This window comes from Phascolarctos cinereus, unplaced genomic scaffold (assembly GCF_003287225.1).
Source record: "Phascolarctos cinereus isolate Bilbo 61053 unplaced genomic scaffold, phaCin_HiC Scaffold_7;HRSCAF=346, whole genome shotgun sequence".
NCBI classification, from domain to species: domain Eukaryota; kingdom Metazoa; phylum Chordata; class Mammalia; order Diprotodontia; family Phascolarctidae; genus Phascolarctos; species Phascolarctos cinereus.
Window position 1 is genome coordinate 86,536,031 of NW_027556180.1, and position 20,539 is coordinate 86,556,569.

Consider the following 20,539-nt stretch of genomic DNA (forward strand, 5'->3'; position numbering starts at 1 on the left):
TCTCTAGACATGCCATCTAGCTATCTGCTAATACTGGTAATACTACTGCTATGAAATCAAGCCTCTTTCACTTGTTATAAGACTGAACTTTTGAAAGCATAGAACTTTACATTTCATGCCTATTAAACTTCAGCCACCCAGATTCAACCCCATGTTACAGCCTGTCAAGGTCTTTTTGGGTCCCAACATCTATGTTAGTTAGCTATTCCTCTCAGCTCTGTGCCATCTGCAAATACTGATAAAAATGTTAATCAGCACAGAGACAAGTACTTAGAATAAAGCATGAAATAAGGAAATTAACACTTAGGCTACTGGGATTCTGCTTAAGAGATGTTTCTATCTGATAGTCTACACAGTTTTTCACTTCTGCCATCTTACTGTTTGCAAGCAAGTTGCCCTTTCCCTTCTCCCTCTAAGATCAAATCAATATTGCAGTTATTACCACTAGAAAGAGTAAGTCAATCTGAACCCCTAGCGCTCTAATCACTACCCCACTTTCTAAACTAAAATTCCCCTCCCAGGCCATCACTCCCAATATCTGTTGTCTCCTCTATAAGGACAGAAATTATTTCACTTTTGTATTCATAATCCCAGCGTATAGCACAATGCCTGGCACTTAATGTTTAAAAAATGATTTTTCATTTGCTCCTTCAGCTGGGTCAAACTAGGGAATAATCTCAGTGCCTTCTCCACTAAGGTTACTTTTTGCTACTCTATATTCATCACATATATATCTCTTTATGTACATTTTGTCCCCTAGTTAGGAAGTAAGCTCACTGTGGACAGGAATTGCCTTTTCTTTTTCTTTGTAGCCTCTTTATAAAAAAACAGCATGGAGTTGTGGATACAGAGTCAGTCTTAGAGCCAGGAAGATCTTGGTTCGAGTCTTGCTTGACATATACTGGCTGTGACTCTAGAACTAAGCTCTCAGTAATCTGGGGCAACTTTAAGACTGTATATTATAAAGACAGTGCCAGCCTACATTGGTAGAGGAAGTTTCCTCCTTCAGGGAGTTCCCTATACTAAAGAAATTTAGTCCCTATTCTTCTTATCACCTGTGTATTAAAACAGTACTGGCATATAGTATGAGCTTAACAAATGCTTGATAACTGATTGCCAAAACCATTCTTATACACCTACCTTTCAAATTACCCAAATAATAATGATGGTCATAAGAGTACTGCTAATGTTTTCATATATGAGAAGCAAACAATTTGACCTTGAATCTCTAATAATTGGTCTTTAATGTTTACCTTATATTTCTCCTGATCTGCTATTTTTGTCACAAATATGCAATGGTCTTTAGTTCATTAAATATCCATTTTTTTCCATTAAAGATTACACTTAACTATGCTGGGTAAGTTACCCTTGGTCATAACCCCAGTTCTTTTGCTCTACAAAATATAGTATCCAAGACCTATAGTCCTTCAACGTAGGAGCTACTAGGTTTTGTATAAACCTTATTGTATCTCCATGATATTTAATGATCTTGTTCCCTGTGGTCCCTTGAGTGACTGCAAACTACAGATGTCCTCTCTGCCCTGGAATTGAAACTAGGAATCTGCTCTCCTGTAAGTGCCCAGAACCAGTAGAGTAAGTGCCCCAATCTGCCCCTCTGCTACTGCACTCACCAGGTGTGTGCTAACTCCTCCCCCAAAGCTACAGCCCAGGATGAGTCTGGTCAGCACAACTGTGCTTGGTGTCTCTCGACAGTGGAAAGCCCTTCAATCTTCTACTCAGCCATCTGATCTCTACACTGTCCCCCACTGTCCATGAGATGAAAAGTTCCTAAGGCTGAGGCTGCCTCCCAACTCCAGCTGCCCCCAGGCCTTATTGTTTGTTGATTCCACTGAGTTGGCCTGAAGGTGTTTGTACTTCACTCAGGCCTCTGCCCCTGGAGGTTGGGTCTTTCCTGGGCTCTTCTCAGATTGTTTTAGGAGAACAGGTGCTTTACTCTGACTTGTTTATTTCCGCTGCTCTAGGTTCCCTGTGAGGTGATGCTATTTTTTTGTGAAAGAAATTTGGAGAGCTGAAAGTTTACTGACCTACTCTGCTATCTTCCCAGAATCCTCTCTTACAGACTTAAATTTAACAAAACATACCAGGGAGGATTCTGGGAAGATGGCCAAATAAGGCAGGAAATTAATTGACTCTCCCTAATTCCCCCACAAATAATTTAAAATCATGCCTCAAAGTGAACTTTACAGTGGCAGAAATATTAAAAAGTCAGGGTAAAGCAGTTGTCTAACGAAGACAACTTAGAAGGACATTAGAAAAACATGAACTCCCAGAGTGGTGGTCTGGCCTGATTAAATAGATACTTCTAGGCAGATACCATCGAATCAACAAGCAACAAGCCTGAGAAGCAGCCTCAGCTTCAGGAACTTTTGCCACATAGACACTGGGGGTGTCACACAGCTGATCAGGGAAAGATTACTGGTGCTGGACAAAGGGGCCCAGATACACTGACCAGACACAGTTCCAGGTTGTGGCTGTGAGCAAGCACATGTCAGTGAGTGCTGTCCCAGAAGGTCAGAGCCCTGCTGGCTACAGTCACTTGTAGGAGAGTAGAGTGTCTGGTTTTGATTCCAGGTGAAAGGAGTGAGTTGAAGCTTGAATGGGGAGGGACTTCAGAAAGTTAAGAGTGTGCAGTAATAGCCTTGCTGGGGACCTTGGTCATGGTTCAGGATAGAGAGGAGTACCTGAGGTCAGGCCCCTAGATAGATCTCAGAAAACAACAGCACGAAAAACCTGAAGCTTGAAAAATTATTTTCCACACATCAGGACTGGAGCCCAACTCTAACATAACATTAACAGCCAAGAAATAAGGCACTAAAAATGAGTAAGCAAAAGAGAAAGAACTCAATCACAGATAGAGAGATCATAGAGTATGATGACAGAGAAGATCCAGGTTCAAACGCAGAAGACAGTGAAGTCAAAATTTAGTTCACATATAAATGCCAAATGGCCACAAGCCCCAAAAGGGTTCTTGAAGAGCTTAAAAAGGATTTTAAAAATCAAATAAGTGAGGTTGAGGAAAAATTAAGAAAAAAAAAAGAATGTAAGAAAATCATGAAAAGAAAGTCAACCAATTAGAAAAAGACATCCAAAAACTTACGGAAGAAAATAACTCCTTAAAAATTAGAACTGGGGTCAGAGCCAAGAAGGTGGAGTAAAAGCAGTGACTTGCTCGAGCTCTCCCCCAAACTCCTCCAAATACCTGTAAAAAATGGTTCCAAATAAATTCTAGAGCAGCAGAACCCACAAAAAGACAGACTGAAACAAATTTCCAGCCCAAGACAACCTGGATGGTTGATTGGAAAGGTCTGTTGCGCCATGCTGGGAGAGGAGCACAATTAAGCGTGGGCCACACAGGCAAAGATTGGGCCTCAGCTTCTTAAGGCATTCTTCTCCTCACTGGCTTTTTGGACCTCTTTTGCCATTTGGATTAGTCTATTTTTAAAGGTGTTATTTTCTTCAGTATTTTTTGGGGTCTCCTTTAGCAAGCTGTTGACTTGTTTTGCATGACTTTCTTGTGCCACTCTCATTTCTCTATCTAGTTTTCCCCTCTATTTCTCTTATTTGCTTCTCAAAACCCTTTTTGAGTTCTTCTATGATCTGGGACCAAAATTTTTCTTGGAGGCTTTGGATGTAGGTGCTTTCACTTTATCGTCTTCTTCTAAGTGCATGTTTTGATCTTCTTTGTCACCAAAGTAACGTTCTATGGTCTGAATTTTTTTGTTTTTGCATTGTTTGCTCATGATCCCAGCCAATTACTTGACTATTAAATTCTTTGTTAAGGTAGGGGTTTGCTTCCAGTGTGGAGAATATACTATCCCCAGCTTCATGGGTTTTGTGCAGCTGTTTTCAGAGATACTTCTAAGGACCTATAAATTTTCGGTTCTTTCAAGGTGGTATGATCAAAGGCAAGGTGTTTACTCCTTTCCTGGCCTGTGCTCTGGTCTATGAGTGACCACAAGCACTCTGTTCTGCCTCGGAACTGTGAGGAGGATTCTCTCTGCACTGCTGCCAGAAGCTCCACCATGCCAGCGTTCCTCCTTGCCAAAGGATCACTACCCAGGCCTGAGACTCAAAGCCAAGCATGGGCAAAGCAAGAGAATCCTCCCTCAGCACCAGTAAAGAGATCCTTGCAGACCCCCTCTGATCAGCCACTTGATCTCCCCTCTGTCTATAGGCCGAGAGCTCTGGAATCAGCCACCACCCCAGAGCTGCACTAGGACTGGGCCAGACCAAGCTCTTCTGTCACTGAGGTCCAACAGACCCTTCCTACTGACCTTCTACATTGTCTTTGGCATTTGTGGCTTGAGAAGTCTGGAAACCACCACAGCTTCTCTTGATTCAGTCCCCTCAGGCCTGCTCCACGTTTGTGGAGGCCTGGTCTTTGTCTGCTGCACCCACACTGAACTGCACTCCTCTCCCAGGCCAGTGCAACAGACCTTTCCATCCAAGTTGTCTTGGGCTAGAAATTTGTTTCACTCTATCTTTTTGTAGGTTCTGCTGCTCCAGAATTTCTTTAGAGCCTTTTTTTACCGGTATTTGGAGGAATTTGGGGGAGAGCTCAGGCAAGTCACTGCTCTTACTCTGTCATGTTCTAAATGAATCTATTTTTGGAAAAAGAAATTCAACAGGCCTAAGCTAAGGCCAAGCTTCCTAAGAGAGAAGCATCAAGACTGAATGGATTTACCAGTGAATTTTACCAGGCATTTAAAATCAACTAATTCTAATATTTAAAAAATTATTTTGAATAACAGGCAAAAAAAGAGTCCTACTAAACTCCTTTCATGAAACAGATATGGTGCTGATACCTAAACTAGGGAAGAGCAAAAATTGTAGACCAATTTCACTAATTAATATTGATGCGAAACTCCTAAATAAAATACCATCTAGGAGACTATAACAATATATCACAAAAATTATATATGGTAAATTAGTAGGATTTATACCAGGAATGCAGGTATGGTTTAACATAAGGGAAACTATTAACATAACTGGTTATATCGATGACAAAAATTAACAAAAGTCATATGAGTATATCAATAGATGCAGATAAAATACAATACCCATTCCTATTAAAAACACTTGAAAGCATAGGAATAAATGGATTTTTTCCTTAAAATGATAAGAAGCATCTACCTAAAACCATCAGCAAGCATTATTTGTAATAGCTAGAAGTTTCTCCAAGAAGATCAGGAGTGAAATAAGGATGCTCATTATCACCAACATTATTCAATATTATATTAGAAATGCTAGCAATAGCAATAAGAGAAGAAGAAATTGAAAGAATCAGAATGGACAATGAGGTTATAAGATTAATTCTTTTTGCAGATGATATGATGGCATACTTGGAAAATCCTAGAGATTCAACTAAAAAGCTAGTTGAAACAACAGTTTTAGCCAAGTAGCAGAATATAAAATAAACCCATATAAATCATCAACATTTCTATATCACCAACAACTCTTCAAGAAAAGACAGAGATACCTCATGTAAAATAATTTCAGACAAGTGTAAAATACCTGAAAGTATACCTACCAAGATAACCCAGGAACTATATGAACATAATTATAAAACACTTTTTATACAAATAAAATCAGATTAAAATAATTAGAGAAATATTAATTGTTCATGGGTGGGCAGAGCCAATATAATAAAAATGACAATTCTACCTAAACAATCTACTTATTCAATGCCAGACCAATTAAAATACCAAAAAAAAATTTTATTGAGCTAGAAAAATAATAATAAAATTCATTTAGAAGAACAAAAGGTCAAGAATATCAAGGGAATTAATAGGGAAAAAAACATAAAGGAAGAAGGTTTAGCAGTATCAAATCTTGAACAGTATTATAAAGCAGTAATTATCAAAACTAGCTCTTACTGGCTAAGAAACAGAAATGTGGATAAATGGAACAGAATATAGTATACAGTAAAAAATGATTACAGTAACCTTGTGTTTGACAAATATAAAGATTTAAGTTTGTAGGATAAAAATTCCCTGTTAGGTAAAAACTGCTGGGAAAACTAGAAAGCAGTCTGGGAGAAAATGGGTATACATCAATATTTTACAACATTTATTAAGATAAGGTTAAAATGGATGTATAACCTAGTCAGGGGTGGGGAAACTGTGGCCATATGGCCTCAAGGCCACAGTTTGCCCATCCATGATCCTAGATATAAAGGGAGATACCATATGTAAATTAGAATAACATGGAATATATTACCTATCAGACTTACAGATAGGAGAATTTGTGAATAAAGAGATAGAGCACTGTGAGATATAATTTTTATTACATTAAATTACAAGGTTTTGTACAAATTGAAAGGAAATAAATTAGAAGGAAAGCAGAAAATTGAGGGGAAAATTTTATAGACAATTTCTCATATCTCAAATATAAAGAGAACTTTGTTCAACTTATAAGAATAGTTGTTCCCCAATCTCAACTGATAAATGGTCAAACGATATGAGCAGGCAGTTTTTTTGATGAAGAAATCAAAACTCTATACAGTCATGTGAAAAAAAATGCCCTAAATCATTATTGATTAAAGAAATGCAAATTAAAACAACTTTGAAATATCACCTCACACTACCAGATTGGCTAAAACGATAGGAAGGGGAAATCACAAATATTGGAGGGGATGTGGAAAATTTCAGACACTAACACCCAGCTGGTGGAACCGTGAACTGATCCAACCATTTTGGAGAGCAATCTGGAATCATGCTCAAAGAGTTATAAAACTATGACCCAGCAATACCACTTTTAGGGTTGTTTCCCAAGGTGATCAGGAAAAAAGGAAAAGAACTTGTACGTTCTAAAATATTTATGGCAGCTCTCTTTGTAGTGGCAAAGAACTGGAAACAGAGAGAGTGTCCATTAATCAGGGAACAGCTAAACAAGTTGTAGTATATGATTGTGATGAAATACTACTGTTATGTAATAAATGATGAACAGGTTGATTTTAGAAAAACATGGAAAGATTTGCATGAAACAATGAAAAGTGAAATGAGTAGAACTTAGAGAACACTGTATACAGTAACAGCAATATTGTTTGAAGAATAATTGTGAATAACTAAGTTATTCTGAGTATTATAAATACTCACATCAACTACAAAGGATCTTTGAAGGAAGATGCTATCCACCTCCAGAGAAAGAACTGATAAACAGAAGTATGCATAATATGGGTTTACATACATATACATATTTACATACATACACACGTGTGTATGTGTTTCTCTCTGTCTCAAATGGTGGACTTCTCTAGTGAGGTGATGGGGAGAGAGGGAGGGAGACAGTGTAGAACTTAAAATGTAACAAAAAATAAATTTAATTTTTTCAAAAAACTACACAAAATATCTATGTCCATTTTACCCAAAGAAATGGATGACAAAAATAAAGGCCTCATACACACCAAAAACAAACAAACAAAAAACACCAGGATGGAGGTTATGATAAAAAGTATAAAGTTTCAACTAATGGACTGATTTCACCTTGCAGGAAACAACTTTCATATTACATGCTGTTTGGCAAAATGAACATGTGATTTACAACAAAATCTGTTATTTCGTTAATCCAGTACTAAAAGAGGAGATCATGATAAGTGCACAGGTTTTCTCTTAGAACACATGACTAATTAAATAATTAAATAAAGAATTTTGAATTCACTGAAGTCACATTGCTGGCTAGTTGCCACACTGGCTTTTCAATCTCTTAATTTCTGATCCAGCCTTATGAAAGGAAGTATATGACCTAGCTAGGTGATACAGTGGGTAAGTCACAGACTTGGAGTCAGAAGACCCAACTGACTCCAGATACTTAGTAGATGTATGACCCTGGTCACATCACTTAATCTCTGTCTGCCTCACTTTCCTTATCTGTAAAATCAGAATAATAATAGCACCTACCTCCCAATGTCCTTATAAGAATCAAATAAGATAACATGTATAGCACTTTGTAAACCTTAAGGCATTAGATAAACATTACATATTATGATTATTAAGCAATATTCAATGATACCTCTTCCAGTTCACAAAGATTTTACATCTGAAAGGACATCTTTGAGGGCATGAAGTCCAACCACCTCATTTTGCAGATGAGAAAACTGAGACATACTGAGATTAAGTTACTTGCCCAAGGTCACACAGGTAGTAAGTGCCAGAGGTAAGATTTCAATCCATTTTACAAAACACCTTCTCCCCACAAAGTACCATCAGATAGACAGTGTATTTATTATTGCTATATAACAGAGGAGCAAACTGAGAATCAAATAGAGGTTAAGTGACTTGCTTAGGGTCAGACAGCTAATAAATTTGAGAGGTGAAATTGAGAGGATTTATAGCTAGAAGAGATCTTGAAGATCATTTGCTTAACTCCCTCACTTTACAAATGAAGGAACTAAAGGCAAAATAATTCATCTGAAGCATCAGAATAAGGACAGAGTTTTCAGATTTGGGTCTAAAGTTATTATTTAAAATTATAAACTTAATAGCCACCAATGAAAACAAATATATATTCCAAATCAGTAAAATTTTACATAAAACCCTTACCAGTTTAATGTTCACTGAAAATAGTAGAAAAACACAAGTATTTTTCTTTCAAAATATGTAAGGACACATCAATGTGGTCCCTTTTAATGCTGAGATCTAAATATATAATTATGGCAAGCCTAATTTAACCTTTATTAAGAACCTTATATTATATAAAGTGGTCTCCTAAGCATTAGTGATACAATGACATATATATATATATATATATATATATACATACATACACACACACCTGTGTGTATGTACATATATGTATGTGTGTGTGTGTATATATATGTATGTATGTATGTGCCATTCATTAAAAGTAATTTCTAAGGGAAAGAGTAGCAGACTGAACTCCTGACTCTCCCTGATTTTTCCTACAATGACCCAGAAACGTCTTCTTCTTGGATGTTCACACTACCCCCAGACTCTTGGAAGTACCCTCTGCTCCTGTACCCTCTCCCTCTGAATGGCTGGTTCCTCCTAGAACCTGAGACTCCAGGACTTTCTCTTACAAAGACCCAGTACATCTCTTCAGCTCCCTTTTTCTTTTTTTTCTTCAAATTATTTTTCGTTTTCAACATTCACTTCCATAAGCTTTTGAGTTTTAAATTTTCTCTCTCTCCCTTCCCTCCTCCTTCCCCGAGATGGCATATAATTGATGTAGGCTCTACATTATATTCATATTACACATATTTTCACATTAGTCATATTGTAAAGAAGAATTTAGGACCAATGGGAGGAACCATGAAAAAGAAGAAACAAAACAAAACTACCACAAAAAAAGAGCAAATAGTATTCTTCCATCTGCGTTCAGACTCCACAGTTCTTTTTCCGGATGTGGACAGCATTTTCCATCATGAGTCTTTTGAAGCAGTCTTAGATCCTTGCATTGCTGAGAAGAGCCAAGTCTATGAAAGTTAGTCATCGTACAATGTGGCTGTTAACTGTGTACAATGTACTTGGTTCTGTTCATTTCACTCAGTTCATGTAAGTCTTTCCAGGTTTTTCTGAAGTCTGCCTGTTCATCATTTCTTATAGCACGATAGTATTCCATTACACTCACATACCACAATTTGTTCAGCCATTCCCCAATTTATGGGCATCCTCTCAATTTCCAATTCTTTGCCACCACAGAAAGAGATGCTATAAATATTTTTGTACATGTGGGTCCTTTTCCCATTTTTATGATCTCTTTGGGATACAGACCTGAGTCAAAATTTTATGCACAGTTTTACAGCCCTTTGGGCATAGCTCCAAATCGCTTCTCCAGAATGGCTGGATCAGTTCACAACTCCACCAACAATGCATTTGTGTTCCAATTTTCCCACACCTTCTCCAACTATCATTTTCCCATTTTGTCATGTTAGCCAATCTGATAGATGTGATGTGGTACCTCAGAGTTGTTTTGATTTGCATTTCTCTAATCAATAGTGATTAAGTCAGCTCCCTTTTTATGTATTCTCTTCCCCTATTGGAATGTAAGCTCCTGGAGGCAGGTACCGCCTTTCTCTCTCTTCTGTCTGTATCTTAGCACAGTGCCTGATACACAGTATGTACTTAAGAAATGTCTGTTACCTTTGACAACTCAGATACTGTGCAATCACAATAAATTATATTTCTTCTCAGGGAACTCCCTGTCTCAAAGGATGGTACTGAGGAAAGCTATCTCTAAACATCTAAGTGCCAGCAGCACTGAAAGAGTTACCATAGGGTTCTTTATTAGAAATAGTTAACACATCGTGTTGAAAACTACCCTGGTATCTTTATTTACAGAAGTCTGGCATGGAGCATATAAACATTTGACAAAGAGGCTATTGGTACAGACAGAAATGCAAAGAATGAGGCAAACCCCTTTTGCTTAAAAAGATGGTAATTTTAGAAGGAATCTCAGGAAACTCTTAAGCAGACAGCAAAATGATACAGATACACTCACAGGTTAGCAATCGACCAGGTAATCTGCATTTTTTGGTTTGTGTTTTTAACTCCATGCCTGGAATGTGGTCCTTCCACAACTCTACCTTCTGGTTTCCCAGGCTTCCTTCTAGACTGAGCTCAAATCCCACCTTCTACTGAAAGTTCTTGGGCCCCTCTTCTAGTGCCTTCCATCTACTGTGGGTAGATATCTATGGCTGGTTGGTTTATCCTGTTGTTGGCATGTTGTTTCCCTGGTAAGAATGTTAGCTTCTGGGGCTGCTAAGTGGCTAGTGGATAGAGCACTGGCCCTAGATTCAGGAGAACCTGAGTTCAAATCTGGCCAGACACATAACACTTACTAGCTGTGTGATCTTGGGCAAGTCACTTAACCCCATTGCCTAGCCAAAAGAAAAAGAATGTTAGCTCCTTATGGGCGGTATCAATGTTTTCGCCTTTCTTTGTACCCTCAAGGCATAGCTAGAATATAGGAGTTGGTAAATGTTTGTTGACTGAATGTTTGAAAGGAACTACAACTCCAGGGATTTGGCTCATGACCAGCTATTTACTGGATGGACACAAATTCAAGTGAGGTGGATGGAGAAAATCAGAAGTAAACTAAAAACAGACACTTTTGCTGCTTTGTAAAAAACAAAACAAAAACAAAAACAAAGAAAAATGGATCCAAGTTTTAGTTCTGTGAAGCTTTTTTTTTTTTGCCCAAGGCAAATGGGGTTAAGTGACTTGCCCAGAGTCACACAGCTAGTAAGTGTTATGTATTGCATTTGAACTCAGACTCAGGTACTCCAGGGCTGGTGCTTTATTTACTGCACCACCTAGCTGCCCCCTGTGAAGTCTTTCTTTAAAAAAACAAACAAACCAAAAAAATGAGCAACCTCATGGACTAGAAGAGAGTGAAAATAAAAGACAAGGGAGAACTACTTAATTTAAAGCTCCATTTAGAACATTTGGCAGTGCCCAAGGTTAAAACTCATTCAGAAAATGAAAATTCTGCTCTTATTATCTCTCTTCCCACCCCCCAGCCCCAGTTCAGGTACAGCAGCGGAATGACAAATAGGGTCATAGGGTGACAGGCAGAGTGGCAGGCAAGCAGAGTGACAAGCAGGCAGAAAAGGTCAGAGCTGGTATGCCAGTGACAGGTAAGCAGGGTGACAGGCAGGCAGAGTGACAGGAAGGCAGGGTGCATACAGTGACAGGTAGGCACATAATGTTAGAGGCAGGGTAACAGTGACAGGCAGGCAGGGTGACAGAGTGGCAGGAAGGGTGACTGACAGTAACAGGGTGGCAGGCAGACCCGGTGGCAGGCTGACAGATTGCAGGCACAGTGACAGAGTGGCAGGCAGCTGACAGGGTGACAGGCACCTCCTTGGTCTCAATGGGGGCGGGGCCGCGGCTCCCCCCAACCCAGGCCCGCATTCCTCGCTCTGCTTCCCCGCCCCCACCCCGGGCTGCCCGGAGGGCAGGTTCGCCCAGGGGCGGCCAAAGCCCGCGCTCGGCCACGGGACCATCCCCTGCTCCCCGCAGGACCAGAGCGCGGCCTGGGCCTCGGCGCCCCTTCCCAGCTCCGTCTCCAGCTTCCTCCCCGCACCTTCCCCGCTTACCCTGCCAGTGGCGGCCGTGGCCCCGACCCGGCGGCTCCTCCTCAAAAAGCCCGGGGAGCCTGGAGCCCGGTCCGAACCGAGGGTCGAGGGCGAGAGTCGCAGACCCGCCCCCTCAGTAGGGCTGGGGCGGGGGGGGGGAAGAGGGGAGAGGCGCGTTAGGCAGGGACCTTCCCCCCGAACCCGGCCAGCCCCATTCCCGACCCCGCGGGCCCGGACTATCCCCGCCCTGGCTCCACCCCCAGCCGCTCGAGCCGGCGCCTCAGACTGGTCGGCGGCCGCCAGCCGTTAGTGCGCCTGCGAGCGAGTGCCAAGGGAGCGGGGTGGGGCGGGGCTGGCGGAAGGAGTGGCCCGCAGGAGAGAGAGCAGAGACAGAAAACTACAATTCCCAGCGACCCCCGCGCCAGAGCCGCCCAGACTGGCACTTCTCCGCGTCGTACTGGTCTGGATCGCAGAGGTCGCCGCCAGGCTCGGGTCGCGAGGTGATGACGCTAACGCTCTGAAGCCGAGTGCCAGTCTTTTCCGCCACCCGGCTGCTTAGTCGCTGTGGTGGCGGCTTCTGCGGCGAGCTTTTGTTGGGACTCTTCCGAGGCTGGCGCTGTCTGCGAGCCGACGACGCCGGGACCACACCGGTGAGTGACCTCCTGCCCCGGTCGGCTCTCGCCAGCCTCCGGGGCACCGGCCGGCTGACCGTCTCCTCCCTGTGCCTCCGCCCCTCCCTTAGCCTGGGGTCCCCCGAGGTCACGGGCGTGGGAGAAGTGCAGGGAGCGCCCCGGGGCACCGACTCTCCCCAGGCCGGCCCTTGGGCTGCTCCCGCAGGGCCCGGGTGGGCGTGGACGAGTGACCGGCTCTGGCCGTGTCCGCAGGAGCCGGGGAGGAAGGACTGGTGCCACATCGCATCCCCGAAAGGTGCCATTGGGCCACTTATTCCCGACCTTTTGGTTAGAGGTGACAGTACCTGGAGCCGCCCCGAGGGCGCTGGGAAGAGGGAGGCAGATGCTGCATCTTGGCACTTTAAGCATCATTTTCTACCCAGAGTCTTTCTTCTCTTCCGCTGGTGCCGTTCCCTCCAAACTACCTTACATTCTCACTTATTCTCTTTATTCTCTCTATATATTACATATATGTATATGCACACACACATAAACGGACACATATATATATATATACACACACACATATACATACACATATACACACGTATGTATTTGTTTTCTCCCACTCTCCATTAGAATGTAAACTTATTGAGGGTTGGGATTTTTTCATTCTTTGTATTTGTATCCCCAGGGCCTGGCATGTCCAGTTGTGACCCCATTTGGGTTTTCTTGGCAAAGGTATTGGAGTGGCTTGCCATTTCCTTCTCCGTCTCATTTTACAGTTGAGGAAACTGAGGCAAACAATGTTAAGTGACTTGCCCGGGATAACACAGCTAGTGTCTGAGGCTAAATTTGAACTCAGGCCCAGCCTCTCTATCCTTTATGCCACTTAGCTGCTCCATAATAGAAACTTAGCTTGATAAATGCTTGACTGGTTGATTTTGGTTGTCTGGGTCCTTGAGACTAGATATTGTTTCATTCTTTGTATCTTCAGCACCCAGCACTGTGCCTGGTGCTTAATAAATGTTTGATTGATTGATCAAAAAAAAAAAAGGATGGACTGTTTCCTGTCTAATTAAATAAACAGTCCAATAGAATATAAGCTACTCTACTTCTGGTATGGCTTTTATCTTAGTGTCAGCTGGCCCTAACCTAGGACTTTGCCCTCCTTGTAGAGCTGATTAAATTAATAAAACCTGGTGATTGGTAAACAAGGTACTTTATTACCATAAAAATACTAAACACATCATTTTTCTCACATTTGAGCTCTTTTAGGCAAAATTTAAAGGCTTTTTTCTTAACCAGTACATTGAGGATGAACTCTGAATTAATAGAAATCGAGAGACATAGCTTTGGCTCTCTACAGGCCATTTAATTTTCTCCCCCTAGGCCTTCAAAATCTGCTAGGGTGCTGAATTTGAAATTCAGCAACAGAACTAAAGAAATAGTTATTTAGAGAGGTGGTGACATCAGCGAAACAAATTGAGATCATTCCTTGTCTCTCATGGCAGGGAGATGATAGACATAAGAGAACTTTTAGAGTTTCGGTGTTAATGATGGATCAAAATCAACAATATTTGAGAACCCTGTTATCTGAATACTGATTTGTAAATTTGTTAAACTTAATCAGTTCCTGTCTTATTCCAGTTTTTTTTTGCCTACAAATCAAGAAGCTCATACTGGCTTCATAAATGATTGTTATTTTATTAAATGTTTAAAAAAATAATAATTGAGGGGGCAGCTAGGTGGTGCAGTAGATAGAGCACCGGCCCTGGAGTTGGGAGAATGGGAGTTCAAATCTGGCCTCAGACACTTGACACTAGCTGTGGGACCATGGGCAAGTCACTTAATTCTGATTGCCTCACCAAAAAACAAATTGAAACAGATAAAAGAAAATCTATTATGGATAAAGATGCCAGGGACATGTAAACAAAGGAGATGATTTCTTACGAACTCTGCCACCAACTAGCAGTGTTATCTTGGGCAAGTCACTTAACCTATTTGGGTTTCAGTGTTTTGTCTGTAAATTGAGGGGTTGGAACTTATTCTTAGATGACTCAACTTTGAAATTCTGATTCTGTAGGTCCGATTAAAGACTACATAAATAGCTCATGTTCTACTGTATATAGGCCTATTTTGTAGTTAGTTTTAAGGGGATCTTTTTCTCCTAAGTATTCAGGGTACTCAGAATGTTAGTAGCTACTGTTGCAAGGAATTGGAATAATGACGATATTAAGGAAATAGCTGTTCCTCTTGATCATTTATAGTCTTCACACTGCATTTTATTTTTATATATTGTTTACTTCATCTCTACCAGTAAATGCTTCCATTTGATTACTGCTCCCACTTAGTAGGTGAGAAAACCTGAGTCATTGAGATAATTTCCTCAAGTTTAAATGAGTGACTGAGTTGGAATTAAAATTTAGTCAAGTGCCACACAGCCATACTTTTGTAATACATTAATAATTTTGGATTACAGGTTAAAACAAAGAGTCTATTGTTAATACATTGAAAACTGTGAAAGGACACAGGATTAATAATTTAGGAGGAATTCAGTTTTTAGCCGTGCAGAATGACCTTGCCAGGATCTAGTGTCAAATATGTGAGGAAAGTAATACTTAATAATTTTTCCCACTCTGATGAGGAATTAAATGAGTACATGCTATTTTTCTGCCCCCAAACTCCATAATTATGTAGTCTTAAGCAGTTAAAACTCCTAAGATCTATCATTTATTTCTACTGAATACCAAAGTGCTGAAAGAATTTATTGAGAGGTTAAAGTATGGCATTTTTAAAAAATGGAGATAGGTTTTTTAAACCTGTAAACTAAGCATGAGGACAAACTATGCTCCAAAATGTGAAAATAAAGGTATCCTAGAAAGAGAAGGCAAGTTTTAAGGCTCAGAATTAGGACAGAAGTAAAGGACAGAGAAGGTTTTGCCTCTTGTTAACCTTCTGCACCAAGTAAAGGGCTTAAAAAAATGTAGTCATGGAATATATTGAGCATGAAGGAACTTTAGAGATGCTATAATTATGTGCACCTGCCCAATTTTGGTTTCATGTCATTTGCCGTTTCAAACACAGTGTTTTATCATCTGGCAAACATGTCATGCTTTGTATACTAGATTTTGTCATGGAAGTCGTTTTAAAATCCATGGTAGTACAGATCTTTGGAAGCATTTTTGGGAAGCCCTGTAGTTGTCGAACAAGTAGTATTCCCCAAACCTGACTTGAAGGAAGAAGTGAGAAAGTGTATTTCCTTCCATTCTTTGCACAGGCTGGGGAGGATGGGTGTGCAACAACATAGGTCCTGTCAGGTTTAGTTGATGTGTTGGTTGGTTTTGCCAATATGCTGTTCTCCCTTGTTTTTCTTCTTCATTACAAGAGGTGACGTGATTCTGTGGGGAGAAGTAGGAGAGGGACATATTTGGAAGTGAAAGTAATGAAAAGATAAAAGATACAAAACAATGATGTTATGATGCAAAAATAGACATTTTCATTTTTGTATATAAATTTTTTTGAATAAAGAAGTGGGGAGAATAAGTTTTGTTTTGATACTACAAATACTTGTCAGCCCACACCTGGACCAACAGCCCATGAGGTTAATTCTTGCAAAATTGCATAGTAGTTTGATTTGAAGGCTACTTGCCTCTCTTCAGCTCTACCCCTGACAAAGTGAAACTATTTAAAGGGTTTCCCTGTCCCTTTTCTCTGCTACCAGCTACTATGGTTCTGTCAGGAGAGAAGAAAGAAGAAAGAAGGGAGAGACCTAGGTGGTACTTGAGGAGAAAGCGGGATGGATAGGCCTTAGAACTCGTCATTTAGTCATTCAGCCGTTTTTGACTCTTTAGGACCATGCTGCCCATGGGGTTTTTTGGGCAAAGGTACTGGAGTGGTTTGCCATTTCCTTCTCCAGTGGATTAAGGTAAAAAAGAGGTTCCCACAGCTAGTAGGTATCTGAGGTCTGGTTTGAACTCAAGTCTTCCTGACTTAGGTCCAGAATCTAGTTGCCTCAAATGGATGGATGAGCTTAGAACTAAGACTGATAAATCAATCAATCTGTAAGGATTTATTAAACACTTACTGTGTGCTAGGCATTTGCTAAGTAGTGGGGATATAAAGAGAGCCCTACCCTCCAGGAGCTTACATTCTAACGGAAGAGACAATAGTGCACGTATACACATGTGTACAGAATATATACTAAATCAATATCAAGTCATTTTGTAAGGGCCTGTCCTAGCAGCTGGGGGAATGAAGAAAGGCTTAATGAAGAAGAAGGTATATAAGCACAATCTTGAAGGAAACCAGGGATTCCTAGCTATAGAAATGAAGAGGGAGTTCATTCTCTGCCAAAGAGAAGAGTGAGGGGGACGGCTGGCCCAGCAGGCACTGAAGTGTGGGAAATAGCGAGTAGGCCACGGTGTTTGGATTGTAGAGGGTGAAGAGGGGAGTGAAGTGTAAGAAGACTGGAAAGGGAGGATGGGGCCGGGTCTGGGAAAGGTTGAAATCACCAGCATAGTAGTTTATATTTGAATTTGGAGATCATAGGAAGCCACTGAAGTTTGATGATATGGTGAGACCTGAACTGTAGAAAAATCACTTTGACAGCTGTATAAAAGATGAATGGGAGCAAGGGGAGTCTTTAAAGACAGGGAGACTTAAAAAGTCCAGGAGAGAAGTAAATGGGATCTGAATTAGGGTAGTTGCTATGTAAGTAGAGAAGGCTGGATGGATTCCAGTGATGTCGTGGAGATAGATACAAGTAGGATGAAGGAGAGTTTACCAGCCTGGATCCATGGGCAGTGCTCCTTCTTGAATTCTTGAATAAAGAGCTTTGAGGAACAGCGATGCTGGACGGGTAGGACACAGAGGAGCGTATGTGGATTGTGTGACTCTGTCTCTGTTGACCTGTACGAAGTGAAGGGCCTTAGACGGTATCCATGTGTGGAGAAGTCCTCTGCCACTGTACTCACACTGCTCCACAGAAACTTGCATTTTTACAGCTGCAAGGTACTGAATAGATTATAGGAACATTAATCTAGAGCTGGAAGAGATCGCAGAGGTCATCGGTTAAACCTTGCCATTCTACAGATGAGAAATGGAGGACCGGACGGTTGTGACTTGCCCAAAGGGCACACTGCTACTAAGTAGCAGTGGGGAATGGCAATGCGTTTCTTCTTACCGCCATGGCACGCTGTCCCATCCTTGGGTAAAAGTAGAGTGTCTGGAGCTTATTGAGGATTTGGTTAGCATTTCCATGCAGGAGCAGTGTAGTAGATGCTGCTCTTTGAATGTAAATGAGGTAGCAGACTTTTTTTTTTTAATCTACCTTATTATTTCCCTATATGCTCCTTCTTCTCCCCAGTAAAATGTAGGCTCTGCTTTTCCAGACTGCATCATGGCATTTTGTGCATCATAGGCTCTTTATTAGCAGAGCCTCTTTATCATTCTTTTTGAGTGACTCTTATACAATGAAAAGTATGAACCATATTAAAGGAGTAATTCTTCCATCTGCCCTCATCCAGTAACCAAGTTGAAATGGGTTTTTTTCCATATTTATATTTATTATCTCTCCATCTGGTTTGTAAATTACTTGCACATAGCCATTCTATAAATATTTGTTAATAGTTGCAATGGATTTTTTTTAATTTCAAAAGATTGCCTGATTCCTTAATATTAGTTTAGAAATTAGTCAACATCGTTGGAGTGAGGGGACTGGGGAAGGATTTGTAATCATTGTAAATGGAATGATAATCTAGTTTTATTCCCAGCTGTATCAGTGATTCACAGTTTGACCTTGGACAAATCACTTATTCTACCTTTGCCAGAAAATGAACATAAAATGCTTGCCTAATAGCAGCGAGGTGGAACTAATTAGTGTTTGTCAAGGGCTTTGAGGCCCTTGGATCATACTTTTTGGAAGGGGGAATGATTAACAAGTTTTAAAGCCACATATTTTGGTGCTTGTCAAAACCTCACGTGCTGTGCCTTGAGGAAGCTTTGAAACATACTGTGTACAAGTCAAGCAACTTTTCTGACGTGACAATCTGTTGTGCGAGAGGAAAACAACACATGGCAAGACAGGAGTGTTTCACTGTTAAGAAATTCCAATGGGCTGTGATATGGCTGACAGTGTATGAGGTCATCATTCATATGACAAAAGAATTTACCGTAGGTTCCATTAAAGTTGCTTCTATAGTGCTCTTAAAATATAGTTCAAATTTAGGAAAATGTGGTTTGTTCCTTCCTTCCCCCCTCCCCCAATAACCAACTCCACATTAAGTACTTAAGTACTCAACTTATTTCTTCACACTTAAATAGTCCAATTCTCTTAACTCACTTCTACTCATTGTTGCTTCCAGTTATTGCTGTCACAAGCAATTTACACAATAAGTGTAAATCAAAACATAGGAAGCTTGTTGATTGAAAAAAGTATACACAATGTCTGCAAATGGAGATGAAAATGGAGACTAATCTCCTGGGTTTCTGAAGTTCATAATTTAACAGCCTTTAAGTAAACATTTTTTGCATATCTTTTCTGCTTTCCATTAGTGATGGATTACTGAATTTGCCTTTATTTTCTTTCTAGTCACTGAATTGAATGATTATACATAACACTTCTATTAGAAATTGAGGAATAATGAATCAGTTATCTTTTTTAAGAAATCTTTTATTTAGGGGGAATTTGTTTAAATATTTTTATAAATCATCAGCTGCAATTTCTGTAGACACATAGACATGGCTTGAGTTTGTGCCACAAGCCTAGGGGCACAGTTATGCTTTCAAAAGCAAAGAAATAATTCTACATATTGTTTAAAAAAAAAAAAGCACTGTGTTTCTTGAAATATTAGCCTTTCCTGGTCTTTTACTTGACGTGTTCAAGTAAATGAGAGATATAAGAGTAAGATTTTTCTGTTGGGACTCTTAACATTAGATCATAGATTTAGGGCTGGAAAGGACCCTAGAGACCTTTTAATCTCATCCTCTCGTTTTATGGCGGAGAAAACTGAGGCCCAAATAGTAAAGTCATGAGGTCATGTAGTCAACAGACATTTTTTAAAGTGCCTATGATGTGCCAGGCACTGTGCTCGGCCTTGGAGATACAAAGAAAGGCAAAAGATTGTCCCTACTCTCATGGAGCTTACATTCAGATGGAGGAGAAAACATGCACAACTATGTACAAACAAACCAAAGACAGAATAAATTGGAAATGTTAAGAGGAGGAAGATAGCAGAATTAAAGGGCATTGAAAAAGGCTTCCGGTAGAAGGTGGTATTTTGGCTAGAACTTGAAGGAAGCCAGGAAGTGGAGATAAGGAGAGAGAACATTCCAGCTATAGGGAACAGCCAGTGAAAAATCACAACCAGGAGATGGTAGTGTCTTCTTGTTTGAGAAACAGAAAAGAGGCCAGTGTCACTGGCCTGCTACTGTAGTATTGTAAGGCGTAAAAAGACTGGGTCAGGTGTGAAATCTGGGCCCTAGTACACCGAGTCCTGTGCTCGTGTTGCAGTACTAAGATTCCATACACTTTCTTCCAGAATTAGTTTCACACTAATTCCTAGTTGGTCAAACCTAGTCAGAGTACCAAAACTGGAAGCAAAACTGATCGTTGTTTTTGTACCACCAGAGAATATTTATTCTGCTCAGGTTGGCAATCAACAAGCATTCATTGGGCACTTAGCATGTGCCAGGAACTGTGCTAAGCATCGAGGATGCAAAGAGAGGCAAAAAACCCCAAACAAACAATTCCTTGTCTCAGGGGGCTCACAGTCTAACAGGGTTAATTTCATAAGAATGTCACTAGCAACTGGGAACCAGGGAGAGGAAATGAGGTGAAGCTTCCTGTAAGAGGAAGTCCTTGAGCTGG

General features: G+C 40.6%; 2 protein-coding genes across 7 annotated transcripts in view; one reads left to right on the top strand and one right to left on the bottom strand.

Moving 5' to 3' along the window:
- The window catches only part of STRADB (STE20 related adaptor beta), a 49,349-nt gene extending 37,037 nt beyond the window's left edge, over positions 1-12,312 (bottom strand). For 4 of the 5 annotated variants that reach the window (XM_020970645.2, XM_078147561.1, XM_078147563.1 and 1 more), the window contains exon 1: positions 12,080-12,310. The gene's annotated coding sequence lies outside the window, so the exon portion shown is untranslated. Of the gene's footprint in view, positions 1-12,079 lie in introns of all 5 variants that reach the window. The other variant, XM_020970671.2, reaches the window with a different exon arrangement.
- Positions 12,313-12,497: 185 nt separating this feature from the next.
- TRAK2 (trafficking kinesin protein 2) overlaps positions 12,498-20,539 on the top strand; it is a 71,327-nt gene continuing 63,285 nt past the window's right edge. For both annotated transcript variants that reach the window (XM_020970734.2, XM_020970725.2), the window contains exon 1: positions 12,498-12,708. The gene's annotated coding sequence lies outside the window, so the exon portion shown is untranslated. The remainder of the gene's footprint in view (positions 12,709-20,539) is intronic.